The following is a 19,601-nucleotide window of genomic DNA, read 5'->3' as shown; positions in this document are numbered from 1 at the left end:
ATATGGGGCTTTCTTCACAAAGAAAACTCATTCGAAGGATTTTACATTTACCCTTTTCAACCTTGAGGGTGAAGTCAAGCTGTTACTGAGATACCATGATGCTATTTTTCCTATTGTCTTGATGCAAAGTAGTGGGCTTATTTTTAACACTAATCTTTTCAACAACCAAGCTCTTTTCAGCCTCAACTTTACAGGCCCTTTCTTTCAGACCACCAGCAATTTATTTCAACATTTTCAGTTCTGTTTTCTGTCCTGATTCTCATGGTAACTATGGCTCAAAGTACTCAAGGGTACCCATACCACAGCCTGACTGTTTGGCTGCTGTAAAATTCAATCTGCCAGATTAACTAGCCACTCTTGGTCTCAGTCTCTTGCAAAGTTTCAGGACCTGGACTAAATTTAGACAAAATTTCTGCCATAGCATAACACACGTGGTCTCAAGTTCAACTGGTAATAGGGTCCTTGTTCACAGTTAAAACTGCCTGAGTCTGATTTTTACTGTCTATTTCTGAGATTATTCCCATCTTTTGAGCTTTGACCAAAATTTCCATAAAATTCAGCTAGAACATTCTAAACTTCTGTAGCTGACATCTCCAAATGTTTCCAAACTCCTCCTGTGAACTAGTTCCAAAGCCACCTTAACCACATGCTCAAGTATAATTATAGCTGCCCCCATTTTCCTACTATCAAAATCTGTCTTCGTCACTTCATCACTAAGAAAAAATATTCAATACCTCCAATTTAAAAGAGCAGTGGTTTGTTTTGACTCATGGTTTTTGATGGAATTTGATCATAGTTGGTTGGCTCTGAAGCAGGAGGGGCATGGTGGAAATTGGCAGAGGAATGTTCCTCATGCCATGGTGATCAAAGAGAAAAACAAGGCTCTATGGACAGAGACATGCTCTTTCAGATCAGACCCCTCTTGACGTACCTCTAACCAGTCCCCATGTCATCACAGCCCATTTAGCACATTTATTATAGTGCCCTCATAATCCAGTCACCACCCAAACACATGGGGCTTTTAGAGCAGTAAAAAACAGTAGATATAAACCATAACAAATCAGTGACTTTTTAAAGTTATCTACCACAAAAGAGAATTCTAAAGAACATACACTTTTTACACAGTGACCATGCAGGAATAAAAGAAATTCTACTTCAGTCACAAACATTACAGTAGTCCATGGTCTTTTGTCATCTAAAAATGAATGTCTCTTAACATTCATTATTGTTCCTGACTACAGTTTCATTTTAAACAACTTACAAATCAAATCTTATATTCTGGCTCTGTTTTGATCTGCAGCAATACATTTTCACATGACATGTTTACCTCTTTCCTGATTTGGTTTATTTGCTAGCCTTTCAGGAATGGCCTGCCTACCTCTAGAATATTACATTAGATTGGTCAAAATTGATATGATGTGTAGTGTTCAATGTGTGAAAATACAGGAATGCATGAACTTAAACAACTAATTAGTATCTTTCAGGAATTTCTTTAGTTATTACATAACACTATAAATTTTTAGAATGCAAGAGTTGTTTTCTATTTTATTTTGTAAACCATTTTAAAGAACAGTATCTAGGAAATAACACAGGTATTCAAAAAGATGTCACTTTGGGGTACCCTGTACTTCACTGATACTGTTCAGTCCTCTGCCAAGAAAGGTATCACATTTACTTTTTTCTACCTTCAGGCTTTAAACATCTTCAAAAAAAAATGGATTGGAATAGCAAAACACTATCACATCTTGAAATATCACTAGATTTCCAGTCCCCATCTTATATTCAACTTGTTCCATGAAGAATTTCTGATTATCTTGGCTAAATTGATCTTTCTATCTTTTTTTCAGAATTATTTTTATGGAATATATCATACTCTCCTTTAAATAATTTACACACGTATTGTCTCCCTTACTGAATTATAGGATATTCTTGCCACTAAATAGACCCAGGAATTAATTGGGCCTAATATATAATGAAATCCCATGTATTCAAGCTAACTACTAATAAATATAATTGATTTAATATGTAGAAGAATAAATGAATGGCATAGTGAGGCATAGATTTATTCAAAGTGTGTCCAAATCTTAAAAGGTAAAACTTCTGTGATCCTTAATTTAAATCTTTGCAATACTTTTAATTACTAAAATATTTAATCATTTTGGTAGCATGTTTTTCATAATTGCATGAATTTGCACATCTTTATAATGTAGTTAAGTCTTTGAAAATATTTTTAGTATCACTATAAAAATGTCACAAAGTGAAAATTGCTATTGCCACCCACACCTGTAATTTCTAAACATGTTCAAAATTATAATAGCAAGATTTTCACAGAATTTGGATTATAGTCTGTAACAATTACAACATAATTTTCATCATGAAATGAATTTCATATCTGGAGCCTAATAATTTATAGTAATTCCCCTATACTGTAGAAATTATCATAGTTTTAATATGGTTTAACATTTTAAAACCCCTTATCTGATTGACCGTAAATCAACATGAATCTTGAGCTTAGAAATAAAGAGCTGTGCATGCACGTCATTTAGATAGCTCTAGCATAGTGTCTGACCAAATTCCTCATACTATTGTGATTGGTTTGATGAAGGACTGTAGTCTGGATAAGAACAGTTAAATTATATTTACAGTGTGTGAACAATCAGACCTAAAGGATACCAACTGTTGAATTGTTCACAATAGACAGGTATCTCTAATGGTCTATGAAGTCAGTTTTGTTTTGTCAATGGACTTGATTGATACACAGACAGAATGTATATTGGTTTGCAGACTACATAAGGTACAATGTATTTAGAGATAGGAATAGTTTTTCAAATATCTTTATAGCACTTGAATATTTTTCACAAATCAAGATTATAATATTTTAAATGTACATGGATAGAAATCCCTCTTCATATTTGGGACAGCAAATTGACTTTGCCTAAGCATCAGTGTAAGGTAGCATGTAAGGGCTGCAGGAAAAATTACATAAAAATATACATTTTTCCATATACTACTGTCTTTGTGAACTTGCAAGTTTGAGCAATTGCTCAGCTCCATAAACAGTATATATATGATACATCGAATTTTAACTTTATTTTGCTATATTTTGTTTTTATTTTAAACATAACACAATGAAAACATATTAACAAACAAACATACATGAACAAAACAACACCAAAACAATAGAAACAATACAGAATTTCAGACAAGCTGATAAGAAATTAACAATGGTTGTTGCATTGCATATTGTTATCTTCAAATTGGTTACTCAGTTAAACAAATATAGTCATGTAAGACTGATCAAGCAATTAAACATTAGCTATTCCTTTCTCTAAAGCCGTAGAAATTAGTGGTACAATTATCTTATCAATCTTGTGTATACATATATACATATCTTTCCCTTCTTTCTTTCTTTTCTCTTTTCCCTCATCCTAGTTGTTCTATCCTTTTGAGCAGTTTCTTTCCCTTTCACAATATCTAATGTACAATTCAGGTTATATTTACTCTTCAGGTTCTTACACTAGTGAGAAAATACAGTATTTACACATGTGGGTTTGAGTTATCTCACTTATGAGTATGCTTTCTAATTGCATCCATTTACCTATAAAAGCCTTGAGCTTATCTTTCTTTATAGCTGAGTAATATTCCATTACATAAACATACCGCATCTCTTTATCCATTCCTCAGTTGATGGGCATTTGGGTTGCTTCCATGATTTAGCTATTACAAATTGCCCTGCTATAAACATGGATGCACATATATTGCTGTGGTATGATGTTTTTAGTTCTTCTGGGAAAATACTCAATAGGGAAATAGCTGGGTTGAATGGGACATTTAATCCTAGTTTACTGAGGAATCTCCAGACTAATCTCCACAATGGGTGCACCAGCCTATACTCCCATGAACAGTGGAGAAGCATTCCTTACCCTACTCCTGCAGCCCTGCCTCAGCATTTGTTATTGGTTGGTTTCTTGATGATAGTCATTCATTCTGGGGTAAGATGGAATCTCAGTATTGTTTTAATTTGCATTTCTCTAATGACTAATGATGCTGAACATTTTTTCAAGTATTTATTTGACATTTGTATTTCTTCATCTGAGAAGTGTGTATTCATCTCAGATACCCATTTTTGTATTGAGTTCTTTAATTTGGGGGGGCTGATGTGTTTTTTAAAAATTTTTTATATGTTCTAGATAGAAGTCCTCTGTCTGAGGGACAGTTGGTTAAACTTCTTTCCCAATTTTTGGATTTTCTTTTTATTCTTCTGTGATTTCTTTAGATGTGCAAAAAATTTTCAATAAGATGAGATCCCAGTTGATTCTTTGAAGTATTTGCCAAGCAGTTTCGTTTTTGTTTAGGAACTCTCCACCTAAACCTATGTCTTTAAAACTCTTGCTTACTTTCTCTTCCAGTAGATTTAATCTTTCTGTTTTAATATTTAGATTTTTTGATCCATTTTGACTTGCGTTTGGTGCATGATGACAGAAATGGGTCTATTTTCAGTCTTCAGCATGTGGCGAGCCAGTTTTTCCAGCACCATTTATTAAAGAGGCTATCTTTCTTCCAGTGAACTCGTTTGGCCCCTTTGTCAAAGGTAAGGTGACTGAGTGTGTTTGTGGTTGTGGCTACATTTTCCAGTCTGTTTCACTGATGCTCAGTTCTGTTTTTTTGCCAATACCATGTTGATTTTATCACAGCAGCTTTGTAGTCTAATTTCAAGTCAGGAATTATGATGACTCCTGACTTGTCTTTGTCACCTATGATTGTTTTTGCTGTTCTGGGTCTCTCCTAGTGAATTTTTGAAGAATGAAATAAGTAGCATGCATGGAATGAAATGAACATTCACTGATTGTACTATTATCATTGCTGTAATACAGAAAATATATGTAAACACAATCAAAAGTACTTGGAGTCAAGTTCAAATAGTCACGTATGGTAATCTGAACACTGGACAATTCTGCCTCATTCTAGACACTATATTTCAGAAAAATCTTGAAGAACCACCAGAGCAAATCTAGACACCTCACTTTAAATAAGGTATAGTACTTTTGAGAAAAGTGGATATTTTTGTATTGAAAAGATTTTATAAAGAGACATGATAGCTGTCTGCAAATATTTTGAAGTCCTCTGTTTTGTAGGAAAGGATATTTTTAGTCATATTACTCCATGCAACTGATGAAAGATCAATACTGTTGCAAGTTTTAGGAAAATAAGCTTTGTCATCATCTGAGTTCCTTCTCAACAATGATATCTCTTTATCAATGAACAAAACTTCTGCAAAAAGCACTTTGTTCATCATTTCTGAAATATTAAGGAAATTTCAAGCCAAATTCATTAAAGAGCTGGGAAGGTATTCTTACACGTGGCGTATTACTTAAAACCTGTCATGCATACTGTAAGTAATGTGATCATTTCTACCTCATTTTTTCAGATGACACACTATGTTTGACTTCCCCTAAACTGCAGTAAAAATAAGGGTCAGGTCAATATTCTCATACACAAAAATTTGTATTTTTTTCAGTAAAGTTTGACAGGGATTCATAAACTGAGTGGAGGTTGTGTGAGAAGACATCCACAGCATCTAAAGGATCATGCATTAGTAAAAAAGTACGATTATGTTTTCGGACCACATACAGTCTGATTCCATTCTAGTCCACAAGATGTTCTCCCTTTATACACACTGTGGGCCAACATGGAACATTTATTATTTACTTTGATTTGAACTACAACCCTGTAAGGCAGGAGTCCAAGTATATGTTATATTTTTTCTATAGTGAAACTAAAATTGTGAGAAGCTACGTGATTGAAACAAAGTCACAGAGTAGATAATGAGAGGTACAGCGATAAATTAGAATTTTTGGCAGCACATATGGTATTTTCCACTACACCAGACATTGTAAGAATAATTGAAGATTTCTGTCATGGACTAGGATTTGTATGTTTATTACAAAAAGATATGAAGCAAATAAGTCATTCGCTGTTGTGCATACATTCTTTATATGTAATATACAGGATAAATTCCAGATTCATAGAAATGCAAGTAATTTGTATGATGTTTCTTTAAACTTTATCAGACAAGAAGATATCTTAATAATGTATTCAGTACTTCACATCTCCTATAGTCAGGCAATGCTTCCTAATTTATGACCCAAATTGCTGCTGCTCCAGTTTCCACCATGTTCCCTCATGCACTGTTCTCTATGGAAAAAGAAACAAACAAAAAAGCTCTTGTACATTTCCTTTCATCTATGTAATCATTACTAAATTATTGAAAGAAAGCTTCACTCTCACTTTCATATTCTGACATTGTCACCTATTCTGTTTAGATCTTTCTTTATAAAAATAATATCTTTATTTATTCCATTCTTCCATTACCTGAAAGACAGTCATTTGAACTAAATTTTTAATTATTTATGTATGTTTTTATCTCAAAGATATCACAAGCTCGTAGTCATGTTGAAATAACTTTAGTTTCCCTTCATGATTGCATTTGAGTAATGCATAAAGAATTTAGCAAGACTATTACTACTAAAAATTACAGTGAACCTTTACTTCCTGTAGTCGCAACTCCAAATGCTCAAAGGAAACTGCTGCAAACTACATTGCAGTTATTACGGTTATTTAACAAATCATTCAAAGTACAGTGATATAACACAACGATTTACTATGCACAAGGATTTTATGGGTCAGGAATTCGGATAGGATAAAGAGAGCTTTTCCCTGACCTAAAATGTGGATATGGAAGACCCACATGCTGTAGCCTGGGATCATTTGAAGAATCAGTCACCCAAAGTTCGAGTTTTTGATGCTGTTGCCTGGAAACCTCAGTGCTTATCCACATGATCACTTTACATGGGCTTCTTTAGGCTTTCTTGCAGCACGGAGATTGGGATCTAGAAGAAGACATTCCAAAGATATTGAAAATGAAAAAGAGAAACTGGAATGAGGGAAAGGAGAAAAGAAGGAAAGAAAAAGAAAAAAGAAAAAATATACACACACACACACAGACAGGTAAGGCAGTTATACTAGTAATTGCTATTAATTCATTGAAAAGAAAGGTTTAAGCCTATATTGTCTGATCAAATTTTTGTGTCTATATCTTGTAAGCTAAGCATCTACTTTGAAGATAACATTACACAATGTACTAACCATTGTTACTCTCCTACAATCTCCTTTTCAAGTTTTATGCCATTATTTTCATTGTTTATTGTTTTTCTTTAAAATAAAAGAGTAAGATAGCCAGAGTAAGCTGTATTATATTTTCTGATCCAGATTTAGGACTCTCATCATACTGCTTTTAACATACTCTGTTGTTTGGAGCATCCACAAAGCCTTTGCCACATTCAAAAGGGGGAATATTTACTTACTTTTTCACTTCTTTATGAGAAGTACATCAGTCACACTGTAAGAACAGCATACAGGAAAGAAAGTGTATGTGTGTGTGTGGGTGTGTGCGTGAAGCTATATTTGAAAAATTTCACCTGCTACAGAAGACTCTCTGGCCATAATAATTCATATCTTTCTCATGTGTAACACATTCATATCTAGCTAAAATGCACCCATAAACAGTAACAGAGATAAGATCAAGATCTAGAGTCTTATCATCTGGGTCTAGTCTACATGTACATATGCTGTTTAGTTATGATTTCTTTGAGACATAACTTCTAGCACAGTTGTTCTCAGTTTTAGAAACTAGAAACACAAAAACCAGGTATCTACTCTACATATGCAACACACAATAGTGGAATGGATGTACAGGATAACTAACTACCACAGACACTTCAGTTTAAAAATGGAGGTATGCGAGACTCATTGGTCTGCAGCAATTGTGAAATCCAATGAGGCATATGCTCGGTGCTCAGTCCTATGACCTAGGAGTTATTCTCTGCTGCTCCCTCTGAGTTTTTCACTCCACCACCTGAATCAGCCTTTCTTTTCCATAAAAAATAGTCTGTGTTTACAGTTTAGTTTTTTTCTTTTTCATAATTTGTTTCCTACCTGTACATATGTGAAGATCAAGTGACCTGCTTTTATGTTTTATATTCTTGTATTTTTAGTACAAGGTCTAATTCTTTTAAAATCCTTGGGAATATTTTACAAATAAATTTGTAATGTACGGCAATGAAACCCACACTCATGTATTTCTACAAGACTAGCCTTTCCTTACTTTGGATAAAAACAATGCTGGAAAGATAATTAGACTTGTAGTCTCACTGATTATCAGAGATACTGAATACGCTCACTTTTCCATGAGTTCTCACTGATAGACCCCCTCAAGGTCATCACATTTTTGTGAACAATCTCTTCAAGGCTTTTCCAAATGTCTGTATACCCTTTGTCTCCAAATATGTGTATACCCTTTGTTTCCAAATGTCTGTACACTCTTTGTTTCAAACCCACTGCGACATTTCAGGGTTTTGTTCTGGAAGCATCTTACTTTTAGGTACCAAACCCTCTTGACCTTATCTAATGGTACAATACAGATAATTCCAAACCTTAGTGGTGTAAAACAAACATTTACAAAACTCATGGATTCTGCAGGTTCAGAATTTGGTCTGAGCTCTCATGACAATTTTCTTTTCATGTGATTTCATCTACATATTGGCCAGAACTGCAGCCACCTTAAAGTTCAACAAAAACTGGAAAGTCCACTTCTAAGATGGCTCATGTCACTCGCAATTGGCCCTAGTTATCGGCATTGGTGGTTGGTTGGAACATGCAGTTCTTCTTCTCCCTAGTACTGCTTGGTTGTTACCATAGCATGACAGCCTGCTTTCACATGAACCAGCCATACAAGAAGTCAACGAGAAGCTGCAGTGATTGTCTAGCCTCAAAAACAGTATCATCACTTCTTTCATGTTGTATTGTTCACATTAGCCTGCCCAGAAGTATGGAAATTGAAGATTATCCTAGAGTGTGGTTACCACAGATTCAAACTGACAAATACGTATTAAATGAGATCCTCTTCACCTTTTAACACATTCAGATATATCTTTATATTATTTATATCAGTCAGTAACTTGTATCTGTCTCTTCTTCTTTATCCTTCTCCAGGGCATCTTTGCTCACTTATAAGCCTATCATATTTCCCTGTCTTCTAAAATATACTAAACTACCTGATCTCACAACTACAATTAACCAGAATAACTGTTCTAAATCAGTTATTTTCAAATACTACTCACTTGAGTATCTTGTTAAATTGTGGATTCTGATGCAGTAGGTCTGAAACAAGGCTGGAATATCCTTCATTTCTAAAATATTCCCATTTGATGTAGATATTAATTTCCCAGACCACAAGCCTTTAGGTCAGTGATTCTTTGCATTTCCTGCACATTGGAATCACTTAGTGGTTTTTGAAAAAAAAAAAAATTTAAACAATACTCATGTCTGGAATCCCATCTCCAGTGCATAATTTAATTGTTCTTCTGTAAGGCCCAAGGTGAGTCAGAATTTGTTAAAGCTCCCCAGGAGATTTTAGTGCGAAGGAAAGGTTGAAATTCATTATTCTAGCCTGAAATTAGGTCGGAAACTTGAGCAGTAGGAAAACAACACTGGTTAATAAGAGTGGCTGGGCATGGTGGCACACAACTGTAGTCTCAGAAGTCTGGGAGGCTGATGTGGGAGAATTGTGAGTTTGGGCCCAGCAAAGACAAATTAGTGCCTTGGAGACACCCTGTCTCAAAGGAAAAACAAAAAAGGCTGGGGATGTAGGTCCGCATAGAGGCCTTAAGTACAATGGCCAGTACTAGTAAAAAGCCCTCCACAAATAAAACAGAAGTTGAATGTGTTGAGGAAGATAAATAGATACGAAGCTCCACCTTGGAAGATTTGGGCCTTCCAGCAGGAGTTCTGTTCATGTTCACAGGCAAACAGTAGATGTGAGTAACTGGAATTGCTAGCTGCTTCTCTGGTCATGAGCTACTCATGACTAGGCTGGACAGAATCTTGTGCTTTGGTGGACAGTCTCATGAGTGCTTGCATGCTAAGGCTTTGACAGGTCCTTCTATTTAGAAATAACCTCTGATTAGAAATACCTGTACCTTCAAGACAAGGTCTCAGAACCTCTAAAACCAAAAAGTGTCAATAGGACCTAGAACATCTTCTGCAGTGATAATGGTCAAATTAATAAGCACAAGATTCACTGAATTGCATTAGTTCATTTATGCTGTTATAAAGAAAATACCTTAATAACCTTAAAGTAGATAATTTACAAAGAATAATAACTTATTTCTCACCATTCTAAACCAAGATCAAGGTGGTAGCAAGTGTGCTGTCTGGTGAGGTGTTCTGTCCTTCCTAAGATGCAGTTTTCTGCTGCATTTCACCAACATGTGTCCTTACATAGCAGAAGAATGGGAAAGCAAAAAGGGAACTAATTTTGTTCCTTTAAACTTTTTTATAAGATAGTAGTCCATTATGAGGGCAGAGCCCTTTTGATTTAGTCATTTCCCTAAAGATCCCACATATTAATGCCATTACAATGGGGGTTAAATGTCCACAAGTACTTTAGAGAGACCGTAGCACTTACTATGTACCAGAACATGCCATTGTCATAGTTTTATGTTATCTCATCTATTCCTCACAAAATAGGTAACATGTATGTTATCCTATTTTTCTGATAAGAAAATTGAAATCCAGCTAGTTTTCCTAACTGGACTAAATCCCCTGTTTTAAAAGAGGTAAAATCTGTTGTTGTATTTGATTTTAGAAGCTAGTTTTTTAACCTGTATATTATAATGTATTTTCCTGTATTTAAGTAAATTTTTGTTTGGTTCTTTAAATAGAAAAGATACTTTATTTCAGTAAGCATTTGTTTGGTTCTATAAATAGAGATGGATATATTTTATACCTTACATAAACACCAGGAAAGCTTGACTGGGAGGCTATGATGATGATTCATAGCAAAGCATTAAGGTATTCTTTCATGTTTCATCTTGTGAGCTACATTGAAGCTGGTTTTTGTTAAATGACATTCAGCCATCGGGAAAATGGTTCAAATTTAGGGAGAAGGGGAAGCCAATAATTTGTATTTCTCTTACTTGGAGTTTGAGCTTCAACTTGTCATCTGCACTTGAAGATGGTATCAGTCAGTAATACACTTAGGCACAGCTCTCAGTAACAAATGGTAGTTGTTGAATTATATACCGACGTTGAAGGTAAGGTATGGAGAATTACCCAGTGAGAAAGTATCTACCCTGAAATACAAACTGATCCTCAGATCCACTGAAAAGCAGATTATTTGAAATTAAAGGCAGGCTGATGAAAGAATCAGCCACACAACATGTCAAGGAAAACCAGAGTGTGACGTTACAGATACATGCTGTGTGGACAGAGAGACCACAAATGGCGTGAACCACCTGCGGCAATCCTGCACAATGCTCTAGTAAGTCATGAAGAACGTTTACCTTTGAAAGAAGGTTGCAGAGAAAATGCAGTTGATTCAACTATTATAATCACCTGATAAAAGTTATATCTGAGCCCTGTGCAAGGTGTTTTCCCAAAGCTCAGCTAGGGTTTGTTAACCCCTATATGACAGAGCAAGAAGCAGAAACAAAAATGAAGCAGTTGGCACATGCGTTCATATTGAGGAAACAGAGAAGTGTGGAGATCAACTCAGATCTGTGTGCTTCTAAGACACTTGCTATTTTCTGGTGGGCATTCTTTATTGTGATAAAATTCATATAACCTAAAGCTCACCATTTAAACTTACCTTTTTATTATTTTTAAATGGATAAAAATTGTATATGTTATCATATACAAAGTGAAGCTTTGAAGTGTGTATGGACTTTAGAATGACCAAGCTACTTAATTCTCATATGGACTACCTCATGTAGTTATTGCTTTTGTAATGACATCACTTTCTATTCAGTCTATTAGCATTTTGAGGACACAAATATGTTGTCCACCATAGTCACCATGTTGTGCAATAAATCTCTCAAGCTTATCCCTCCTTTAACTGAAGTTTTGTATTATTTGACCAACATTTTCCCAGACTTCCTCTAAAATCCCAGCAGCTGGTAACGGTTCTACTCTTCACTTTTATGAAATCAACAGCTTTTAATTCCACATATGAATGAGATCACAAGCCTGGCTTATTTCTCTTAACATATGTCTTCCAGATTCATCCATGCTGCCACAAATGACAGCATGTTATTCTTTTTTAAGGTTATACATTATATATATGTATATGTATATATATATATATACACACACACATAAGTATGTATCCCATTTTTAATCTCCACATTCACTGATGGACACTTAGGCTGATTCCATAGCTTGGCTATTGTCAATAATACTGCAATATACAAAAGAGTGCACATGTTTCTCTCACATAACTGATGTTATTACTTCCAGGTATATGCCCAGTAGTTGCACTACTGGATGACACACTAGTTTATTTTTAATATTTTAAAAATCTCCATGCTATTTTGCATAATAGCTGTACTAATTTACATTCCCATCAAGAGTGTGTGAAGTTTCCATTTCCTTCATATCCTTGCCAACACTTTTTTCTTTTGTCTTTTTGATAATAGTTGCTCAAGCAGGTGTGAGAAGAAATCTCATTATGATTTAATTTGCATTGCCCTGATGGTTAGTGATACTGACCATTTTTTCATATACTTGTTGACTTTTTCTGTGTCTTCTTTTGGTAAATATCTACTCAGGCACTTTGCCTACTTATTAATTTATCTTATTGCTATCTTATCAAATTGAGTACTTTATATATTTGGATATTAGCCTATTATCAGGTGTATAATTTGTAAACATTTCCTTGCATGCTATAAGTGTATTTCTCACCTTGCTGATTATTTTCTTTGCTGTGAAAGTTTTCAACTTTGATGTAATCCCATTTTTTCATTTTTTGCATTTTTTTTCTATGTTTGGGGTCGTATCAGAAAATCATTGCTCAAAACAATGTCATAGAGACTTTTCTCTATGTTTTCTCCTAATAACTTCACAACTTTTAGCATTACATTAAAGCTTTTAATCAGTTTTGGTTAATTTTTGTATGTGGTAAAAACTAAGGGTCTCCATATTTGTAAACATCTCGCTATCTCACTAGTGTGAAAAAGTAAACAGTTAAATAAGATCCAAAATGTAAAATAGATATTGTGAATTGGAAACAAATTGTTCAAAAGAAAAGACAAACTGTTATGGGGAAAAGGTAAATGAAGAAAGGAAATAAATATATATACACACACAAGATAGTTGAGGTTGCTACACAGTTAGTTTCTCTTAGTTCATTAAAAGGAAAGTTTTGTGCTAATATTGTGTAGGCGAGATACCATGCCTATATAGTCTATTACTAGGAAGACAGTAATACATAATGTATCAACTATTGTAACTGTCCTAATAATCTGTAGTGAGATTCCATTTCATTGTTATGTTTATCTTTTTTTAAAAGGAAAGAACAACTGGAATGAGGGAAAGGGGAAAAGAACAGGAAATATATATACACACAAGATAGCTAAGATAATTACACTACTAATTTCTATTGGTTTATTGAGAGGAACTTTTATGCTTAATTGTTTGATTAATCTTGCATACCTATATCTGGTAATTAGAGCAATTACTCTGAAAATAACAATATGTAATACAACAAACATTGTTAATTTCCTATCATCTTGTTTTAAAATTCTGTATCATCTTTTTTTGTTGTTTTTGTTTTTTATTCTCTTTAAGATAAAAAAATTTAAAATTTTTAAAAAGAAAAGAAGAGAAAAATAGCCAAAACTAAGGGTCTAATTTCATTCTTCTGCATGGGGGAGTACAGTGTCCCTGGCACCATTTATTGAAGAGACTATCTTTTCCTCATTATATATTCTCAGCTACTTCACTGAAAATTGGTTCAGTATAAAGGCACAGGTTTACTTCTGTCCTCGATCTGGGTCTATGTGTTCATTTTTATGCTAGTATCTTACTATTTTGACTACTATATAGCTTTATTGTATATTTTGAAATCAGGTAGCAAGATGTCTCCAGCTTTGTTCTTTTTACTAAACATAATTTTGGCTCTTCAAGTTTGTAGGTCCACCTTCATTTTAGAATTGTTTTTCTGTTTCTGTGAAGAATGCTTTTGCTATTTTGTTAGATATTGCAATGAGTCTATAGATTGCTTCGAGTAGTATGGACACTTTAACAATATGAATTATTCTAATCCAGGATCACAGGCCAATTTCCATTTTTGTGTGTCTGTTTTAATTACTTTCATAAGTATTTTGTAGTTTTCAGTTTAGATATCTTTTGTCTACTTGGTTCAGATCACTCCCAGTATTTTATTTTATTTTGTGTTACCCACTATAAATGGCACTTTTAATAATTTTATTTTTCTGATAATTTGTTCCATATATGGATTCAATTTTATTTACTTTTGCTCTAATTTTAATTTTTTTCCTACTAATTTTGGGCTTAAGTTTTTCTTATTTATCTGATTTCTTGAGGTGCAATATAAAGTTGTTTCTCTTTCTCTCTCTCTCTCTCTATTTCTCCCTCTCCCCCACCTCCTTTCTCTTTCAATGTAAGCATCTATTGCTATGAACTTTCCTCTTAGAACTGCTTTTACCATATCAAATAGGGTTTGGGACTTCATGCTTCCATTTTGCTGTGCATCTGAATCTTTTTAATTTCCTTTTTCACCTCTCCATGGACCCTTGGTTGTTTAGAAGTATGTGATTTAAATTTCATTTATTTCTGAATTTTATGGTTTCCATTATCTATTTCTTGTTTTTTATCATTGTCATCAGAAGAAATACTTTATATGATTTAAATTTCCTTAAATTTGCTGTGGCTTGGTTTCTGCTCTAACATATAATCTGCCATGAAACATTCTTTGTGTGATTGAATTGAATATGCCTATAAACTATTTTAAATTGTACAATCTAGAGGATTTTAGTATATTCAAAATGCTGGGTCACCATCACCACTTTCTGACTCCAAAACATTTTCTTTGCCTTAAAGAAAAGCCTTCTTCTCATGAAGTAGTCCCTATCCACTAACCCTTCCTTCCAGCCTCTGGAAAAAGTGTTTTGTGTCTCTATGGATTTACTTATTCTGAATCTTTCATATAAATGGATTCATACAATATGTGCCCTTTTATTTCTGGTTTCTCTCACTTAGCATAATATTTTCAAAGTGCATTCATATTTTTGCATGTACTGGTATTTCATTCCTTTTATGGCTGAATAATATATTGTATGGCTATATCACAGTTTGTTTATCCATTCAATTTTTGATGGCCATTTGGTCCTATTTTTTAGCTATTGTGAGTAATGCTGCTATGAACATTTATGTACATATTTTTCACTGAACATTTGTTTCCAGTTCTCTTGGGTATATGCCTAAAAGTTAAAGTCCTGGGTCATACGGTAGCTCTATGTTTAACTTTTTGAGGGAACTGACAGAATGTTTTCTAAAGCAGCTGTACCACTTCATAATCCCACGAGCAATTTATGTAAATTTCAATTGTTCCATATCCTTTCCAACACTTGTTATTTTCCATTGTTTGGATTATAACCATTCTAGTCTACCTGAAGTGATATCTCATTGTGTGTATCACTCAGTGTTTACTAGAGAAACAAATATAATTCAAGATATAAAAATATAAACGAATTTACAAAATTGGTTTATAATAACCACCCACAGAGTTGGATAAAGAAGAGTGCAGAGGGTCTGTCGACACACTGGGGACTGAAGGATTCAGTAGAAGGTCTGGTGCTCACTGCAGTGTCCCATGTGAATCCTTATCAAGAGGCTGAAGGGTCTGCAATGAAAGGCTGAAGAGCACACAGGAAGGCGGAAGGATCTGCGCAGGAAGCCATAAGATGACATCCAAAGTGAATGTGAACACTGGAGCTCCTTCATAGAAACAGAAATTCAGCCATCCTCCTTCCTTTCCCCTTTATATCATTCAGGTGACAAGCTGCCCTAAGGGTGAGTTTTTCATGCCCTAGGGTGTAGAATTGCTGACCAATTTAGCTGAGCTTTTCATATATAAATTGACACAATCAATCAACCACCACATTGTGCTTTTGATTTTCATCTCTGTAATGGTTAATAATGTTCAGCATCTTCTCAAAAACCTGTGGACTATTTGTACATTACCTCTGGAGAAATACCTGCTCAAATCCTATGTCCTTTTGAAATGTTCCAATACTGTTAAAAATCACATTTTCTTTACTGACACAACAGAACGCCCCAGTTTCACCTTATACAGTAGTATCTCAGTCCATGAATGCTTTTCTTTGCAAACACTTTGGTTCACAAACAGAAATATTTGGCAAAATTTTGTTTTTGTTTGCGAACTTTGTAACAGGTGCCAAACACAACTGAGGCCATCTTTCCTATGTGAACATGAATGTGGCCATCTTTTCCAGAATCATGGAACAAATTAAGTTCTTGAACCAACATATCACTGTACTTCACCTACCCCAGACTGAGAATCAGGAACTTCCACAAGGAGACTCAGTTCTGTGTCATGGAGAAAGTTATTTAGAAACATAAAGCCTCAATATGCTTAGAATGTCATTTCATCTGAATGTTTTCAATGAACGAAGGTGAAATTTTTTAAATAATTGTTTAGACTGATATCTCTTACTCAAACACAGTGTCACAAGATTTTTCCTCACTTTTCCTTATTTCATACTTGTGTCATGTTTTTCCTGCAGTGATAACCCTAATCCTTATAATGTTTGTATATTTAATCAATTTCTCTACCCAGCAGTAAACATAAAGTAGTTGTAGATTTACTAAACCAATATCACTGTTGGTAAAAACATATGAAGTTCAAGGTGTTTTTTTTTTTACCATATTTCTCATTCTTCAAATATAAATCACTGAATTTGTGTAATCAAGGTACTGGACTTCATCAAACTTTGCTTTAAATAATTCTTATCTTTTGATCTTAATGTGATGTGTTATCAACTTCTCAGATTGTTCGTTTTTTTTAGTTTGAATTCTTTGTCCTCTTTAGGCTCTTTATTTCATTGCACTTTTGCAAAGTCTTGTTTTTGCTTAAAAATAGACTTTCAAAATGTTGAAAATGAGTAAAACAAAGGATCAAAAATTATTAAAACATCTTCCTAGCTTAGATTAGTAACATAAATAGCTGTCATGCTATTTTGGAAACATAAAATGGCATGTCTAATTAGTGCATTGTTACATTCTACTTAGGATTTCACAAATCTTGAACTGTAAACCTGCTTGTAAGTGGATTTTAGAATTTGACTCTTTTTCACTTTATCAGGTGTGATGGTGGACAAATTGCCATAAAAGACAGTGATGATTCTCAATTTTGAGTAGCTCATTAGATCACATAAGATGAGTGAAAGCCAGAGACAGAACCCAGGCTAATTAAATGAAAATTTCTGGATGGTGGTACCCAAACATCAGAAGTTTATACTTTTACACTTTTAGTTTTAATTGACACATAATTGTTCATAGTTATGGTGTGTGGTGTGATAATTTCCTACATGTATACAATGTGTAGTGATCAATTTGTACTATGTAGCATTTCCCTCTAAATTCTATTAAAATGCATCAACAGTTTAGCTTTAAAAAGTCAAAAAAATTTCAAAACCAAGTGCTTGCATTAGTGTCATTCTTGGCACTTACTACTTTTGCAGAGTCTAGAGCCTGTAATTACTTTTGAAGACATGAATCCTCTTGTGCTCTCCTCTCTTCGTATAGCCAAAGATCTCACCCTGAGGATACTCACGAAATTATCATAAACTCATAGAGCTATTTAGCTGGGTGTAATGGTTACTTGCCCATAATCTCAGCTACTGGCCAAGATGAAGCTAGTGGATCATAAATGAAAGCCCAGCCTAGGCAACAGAATGAGAATCCACCTAAAAAGTAATAGAACCTCACTGGTAATGCTACAGTGCTCCAAAGGATAAGGAGTGTAATAAAGAAGGAGTGGGAAGAGAAGGGTAAATGGAAAAGAGCAAAAGTTTTTAAAACCTCCCTGAGTCCTTGCAAAGGGGTGTCAAATTTGGGAATCCCCAACTAGGAGAAATCCTTTCTTCTTCCATCAGTACTTAGCTTCTTTTGTATTTAACATTAGACCTCTAGGCATTGTCAGATCAACACCTGAATCAACTAATTGACTGATGTGGTGTCAAGTCAGCAATATCATCCAACGAAGAGTGGGAATTCGGAAGATCTCAGTATCTTCCTTTGAGAAAACAAGAAGGAAAAAAACAAGTACCTAGATCAAAACTATTAGATAATTCAAACCTTGCTATATTTAATTATGAAAATTGTGTTCTCTTATTATCGGTTCTGCCACAGGTCTGTGGCCTTGGTAAAGTGCCTTAACCTCTCTCCTCTTCAATTTCCACATCCATAACTTGAGAAGTTTGCGCTAATCTATCTTTAGTTCACTTTATAAGTAAAATCTTTGGAGGGGCCCAAGAAAGGAGACTAATTTAAGGCCCTCTAATTATATGCTAACTGAATCCGCATGCATACTTTAAGCACACTACCTAGTTTAGTCTTCCCAGAAATCTTTAAGAGATGTACAAACATATATATAGAAGGATTATGAAGTAGAAAGTTGAGATTTGTCTAAATTCACATAAGCAAGAAATGGCAGGAATCCTCCCCCCCAACACACTGGTCTTACAGGACTGAATATGCTGTGTAGTTTATTGATCCTTACTAATGACTTGGTTTTGAAAATACTGTACAGTACTGCTTAAATTCTTTCTGTAACTGAGGCATCATCGGTGTGTGCATTTTTCTGGAGGAAAGTTTCTGGGCGTATCCAGTGCACCCTTTGGTTAACAGGGAATGGTGGCTAAACTGGAATTGTCGCTTAGGAACACTTTTCCTTTCACCCAGCAGAGTTGCTTCATTTGATCCCACATACTGCCATCAACTGTTCCTTGCTTCAGAGCAGTAATTTCCTTTCAGAACAAAAATTCACCAAATTCTTCCCTTCGAATATTGTCTCTCTTTCCTCCCCAAGAAATATAAAGAAGAGAAAACTAAAAGCCTACAGGAAATTCCAATTAGCATTCTTGTCATTTTATTTTTTACCTGGGGATGAAAATAGTAGAATTTTTCTACTCAGTATGCAGTTTTCAAAAGAATATTCATATACAATATTACACTTTAAAATCATTTGTAAGATTTTTTACCAAAAATCATTTTAATTAGTTAAGATGCCCTTATAAAAATTAAATGATTGCAAAAAGCCTTAAATCCAATTTGACTGCCATATTGTTATTATTTTAGTTTATGCCCTTCTTGCTATTCTTTTAATTGTGGCAAAAATTTGTTTGAAAATTGAAGAGTAAAGAGGTAAGGGAAAGACTAGCTCTGCAGAGTGAATTTGGTGAAACAAAAGAGAGGAAAAGATACAAGCAAATTAGAAGTACACTCCAGTCTAGAAGACACAGAGAGGGCTAGCATTAAGAATCACAGTAGCAGGTCCCTCATGGCATCTGTGTCCTTATATGTCATCCACATCTCATGGGAGCCCTTGAGTTTATAATTGTAAATATGCTCATCCAAATGAAGATCTAGAGCAAGGTCATGAGTTCGGTTCCCGGTACTGGAGAAAAACCAAAAAAAACAAAAAAAAAAAAAAAAAAAAA

Source organism: Chinchilla lanigera, unplaced genomic scaffold (assembly GCF_000276665.1).
Source record: "Chinchilla lanigera isolate Chin_1 unplaced genomic scaffold, ChiLan1.0 scaffold00130, whole genome shotgun sequence".
In the NCBI taxonomy this organism is placed as follows: domain Eukaryota; kingdom Metazoa; phylum Chordata; class Mammalia; order Rodentia; family Chinchillidae; genus Chinchilla; species Chinchilla lanigera.
Note: the sequence above shows the minus strand (reverse complement) of the source record.